The 4,938-nt window shown below is 33.6% G+C and overlaps 1 long non-coding RNA gene across 1 annotated transcript; it reads right to left on the bottom strand.

The window, feature by feature from the left end:
- LOC118270604 (uncharacterized) lies at positions 1-2,137 on the bottom strand. The gene is made up of 3 exons (XR_007705853.1): positions 1,853-2,137; positions 796-1,072; positions 1-225 (listed from the first exon to the last, which is right to left on the bottom strand). It is a non-coding gene; the product is annotated as an uncharacterized LOC118270604 (long non-coding RNA).
- Between the last annotated feature and the right edge of the window lie 2,801 nt (positions 2,138-4,938).

Genomic DNA, 4,938 nt, shown 5'->3' with positions numbered 1-4,938 from the left:
TTTTAATGCTTCAATACTAATTTATTAGACCCAGATCAGTTGCAGATATGCGATAGTTGTAGCTGTAGGTACTACAATTATGAAAGGTTGCTGATCTCTCTATCAACACCCGATTTTCTGTTTAGTTTGTATGGGCTCCGTAGTGAAACAGTCGGCGCAGTTACAAGGTGGACAAACCGTCGAGGGCCCATCAGTTAATGAAGTCACATGCTGCTTTTTTCTCGGCTATGAAAATACAATAAGATTCATTTAGCTGAAGTTGCATCGGTACCCTTAGTATGGTTGATTGGTTGGTTTATTTGAGCCGCAGAATCAGAGCGCCGAACGCTCTCGTTTAGACATTGTAAAGCAAACTCATACTAAGTGTACGGACTAATGCCCATTTGGGTAGATAGAGTGAAAACCCCACTTGCAAAAGTAGCGTAGGATGCCTTTTAGCTACGTGGACTTATGACTATGACTGCTTCTTTCATGTGCTGGTAGTACTGGTTGGATACGAAGAGTTAAAAAATATCTAGCTTAGTGAGGTGTTATTTAAGAGCTAGTAGGTATCGTGTATATGTGGTATGTGTGTGTGATAGTGTAATAACAATCTTGATCCGGAGCTGCGGATTAGCGGGTTACGGGAGCTCTGGATCAAAAGAAAACGTGGTGGTTTTTAGTCAGTTAGTAGGGTTTGATACTTCTTTTCGCCTCGCCTAAGGCGGGAGAAGCAATAAGATTATTTCCCCCTCAAAAAATGGTAATAACTATTAATTGCACCTTTAGGTGATTACAAAAAGTAACCATACTTACTATTTTGATTTTCTTGAACTTAAGGTTACCGATGAGTTTGAATAACGGCAATGGGCCGCGAGTCAAACACATGCACTGCAATGTTAAAAGATAATTAAACAATCATTTTTTTTGTAAAATACGTTATTTTATACGAAATCAAACGAATTACTAGTGAAATAAATGCTACTTACGTTTACCTAAAGAAAACAGATCATAAATGTGTCAATATTTTAAACAATATAAATGGGTTAGGTAGTTCTGATTGGTAGTATTAAACGGATTTTGTACTCACTTTCTGTAAACAAAATTGGTAGTCGTTAATAAAACGCACTCTATCTTACACCCGTATTCACAAACGATACTTTCCTCAGTGAAGTAGCAACGCTCTGCGAAGTAAGGCATTTCTCACTGCGTAACATCTGGCAAGCCTTTCAATTCATAAACGATACTTAAGCGACCCTTGTCTAAGCAAACCCGTAGCGTTGAATAGAGCTCTGTGATTGGTTCTCGTATGTTGCGTATTTCACGTCGCTGCTTGACGTTCATATCAGTTGTCATACAACAACGTCAAAACATAAACAGTTACCGGTAACCAAGAACAATTTTGAGTTGTCATACAACAACGTCAAAATATAAATAGTTACCGGTATCCAAGAACAATTTTGAGTTGTCATACAACAACGTCAAAACATAAACAGTTACCGGTATCCAAGAACAATTTTGTTAATATTTGTGTTGGTTTTATATTCACAAATATGGATACAATAACAAAATCGGGATCCCTAAACACAGCTGTCTGTCTGTCCGAAAAATACTTATATTTCTCTAACAAGAAATAAACCTTGTGACATCTATTGCCATTGACAATGGCTATGCGTTGCTTAAAACAGCTGGCAGGCTACTTTAGCTGTGCGTTCATTTTGAAGGACGCATAGTACCAGCTGTCACTCAAGTATTGTTTATGAATTAGATTAAGGGGCCCTGTGCGCTCGCGCGCACTAAGAGACCGCATAGTATCGTTTGTGAATACGGGTGACAAAATCGTTTAAAAAAGTTGTTAAAAAAAATAGATTACCGTTGGTGGCTAAAGAAAAATAAATAGTTATGAATGAAAATAAAGACGAAAATAAGTTTACAGATAATATTATAATTAGACATCAATTATTATTTTGTTTTTAAGTTGTGTTCAAGAGGTCGAATCTAGCTTGCACTATCTCTCTAGACAGTGTAAGCTAGCTTGCCCATTGCACAATAAAAAAATATACATAAAGACGCGGAAATTCGCCTCAGAAAGAACATCTGTTGGTTTGCAGGACTGGGAGGAGGTGTAATGGATGAGTTTTTAATAACTTACCATAGTCTGTAGGCAAACGGTAATTAATTGCAGATAGTTTAATGAATGTAGGAATAAGAATAAAATTAAAAAACTAACTTATGTTTTTATCTTTCTCATATATATACTAATTAAAATATTTAAGTTGTAAATATTTTAGTCTAATTAAAAATAACTTTGATTAGATTGATAAGATAGTTTCGATTATTGCTTATTGACAATAAGATGCATAGATCGTTTCATAAATTACGTTGGCTCAAACTCGATTAGTGTCCGTCCTTCGCCGGTGTAGATATTACCTAAGTAAAGTACATAATAACTAAGTTATACGCTATTGCAGAGATGTTTAAAATGCTTACGTATCGCTGCAAATTTAATAATTGGACTTATTAGTAAGTAACTAAAAGAATAAATAATTGGTAGTCGGAATAATTTGTCTATCGTAGAAATTACTTGCTAGAGACACAATTTGAAACATTTTGCAACATTAATTAACCTTAACAATATTATTTTATGTTATACTGATAAACGAGCAGACAGATCATCTGATGATAAACAATCGCCACCGCTCATGGACACCCGAAACACCTGAGGCGTTAGAAGTGCGTTATCGGCCTTTTGGGGGTTAGGAATTTGGACAATCTGGGATTGAGAAGATTGGGAAGGGTCATTGCGCATCAATTCTAACTATGTAAAAAAAATATTCCTCCCTTTTTTATTCTCTGTTATTAAGATTAGTAGTGAAACAAATGTGTAAAACTTACCGTCAACTTTTGTGGTCACAGCGATGGTGTTTATGGGGAAAAAGAAAAGTAATAAAAGCACATTAATATTATTGTAAAATAATATAATATTGTATAATGTACGTCATAGGAACGTGCTAAAAATAACAGTTTATTTACCCATTTCTGTAAAATTTTAATTCAGGTATTATAAAGGTATAGCAATATTATTAAATACAATTTAGATATGTAGTCATGGACGAAAGTTACATGTGAGGGAAATTGATCCTGAATATCAGTGAAAATAAGTAAGCTGCGCGACGTGGTCGCCGCGTGTGCGTACGCAGCTCATGACGAGTCCCTCTGTGACTCTCTCTCGAAACTAGTAGAGCTTTTCTCCATTTTTAATTTAGTATGTCTCACGAAAGTTACGAGTATATATAAAAATATGATTCTTAATGCATAAAATAATGTATTTAAAATAAAATATCTGAGAAACAAGGGTTAGATTATTATTATTTTGCCATTGTAGCAAATGCTATTTTAATCAATTAAAGTATGTATCCAAAACTAGAAATAATACACCATTAGACATAATTACCCACCTGGCTCTATAAAAAAATGGTTTTCTTTGTAAACTGTTGTTTGTTGAAATTACATAGCATGGTTATTAAATGTTCTTCTTGACACGGGGATTAAGGATAGCTTACTCCACAGGCACATTTTATCCCACCCAGGAATGGTACCTGTGACATGTTGCTTAGTACAATTTGTTAATGACATTAATTATATTGAACATTTTTGTGATAGTTAAATTAAAAATATTGATTACTCACGACAATTCGCTGGAAACCAAATTCAGTTTAATAAGTTACCTGAGATTTAACTCGACTTGAAGATAAAAGATAAAAGACCTACATCTCTGTTTGAGTCTGGGACTAAGGTGATGTGATCATTTTGATGATCTATTTAAGTTTAAACTTTTTGTCGCTTCAAAACTAATTAATATGTAGATAATATCAAACAAAATAGTAGGTAAAATAAAAATATGAAATAAAGATAAATAAATTGATAGAGTTAAACTGTTACTTACTACGGTCTGAAATTGAAGTTATTATGTTAGTAAGTATTAAAGTATAAAACAAAGTTTCTAGACTCCTATGTACTGAATCCGGTGATAAATCAAAAAGTAGCATTAAAAATACATCAGGATTGTTTGTTTATCGGTTCTATATGCATATAATCAGCTTGGGACTATTCATATTGACCATAATATTCAGTATCAGTCCATATATATTATGTATTATATTCATATATTCATGTACAGCTTTATATATAACCAGCTTCTGGAAGCGGTTACGCTCGCGTTCTCGGGATAAAAATACCCTACTTAAGTGTTTTTTTTTGTAATCGTCCAAATGATTCGAGTACTTACGCCTTTCTGCAATTTAGATAATAAGTAAACGTGTAATTAATTACTGTTAATCTGGTGACCAAATAGGTTGAGTCCGAACTAGTCCGCAACAAACACTCCACGGGCTAATTTAACTGGTCTTAATTAATCTGTATTAATCTTACATAGGACAGTAGTTTAAAATTCCTTTACAATCTGGGAGCATAATGATTTTGTCAAATGTTGAACTTTTTTGAAATGACGTCCATCTTATAAACTATGATAAAATGTACCAAGTCAACTGTTTCATAATAGTTAGGTACTTAAAGTACTAAAAGTATGGATATAGAAAAAGGTATTAAAATGTTGAGAGTTTTGATACGAAAAATGTTGTGTCGTACCAATCGGACACGGATAAAAACTGTAGGTATATTGTAAATAAGTATAATGAGTGATAATATTTTATAGTTAGATAAAAAATAACACTTACGGGCAACTAAAGACGAAAGAGAGAAAAAAGTAAAAAAAAACAAATTAATACTGGTATCATTTATGTCTATGTCTATTAAGTAGTATAATCAACTATAAACAATAAACCCTTTGTTTAAGTATATTTAGGAAGGAAGAAACGGCTTTTGGCCAGTAAGACTCTGGCGACACGCCCCCCATCCATGAGGAGGCGGGAAGTCCATTAGGATTTCCAACACGTTTAA

This window comes from Spodoptera frugiperda, chromosome 13 (assembly GCF_023101765.2).
Source record: "Spodoptera frugiperda isolate SF20-4 chromosome 13, AGI-APGP_CSIRO_Sfru_2.0, whole genome shotgun sequence".
In the NCBI taxonomy this organism is placed as follows: Eukaryota; Metazoa; Arthropoda; class Insecta; order Lepidoptera; family Noctuidae; genus Spodoptera; species Spodoptera frugiperda.
This window is presented reverse-complemented; position numbering and strand designations above follow the sequence as displayed.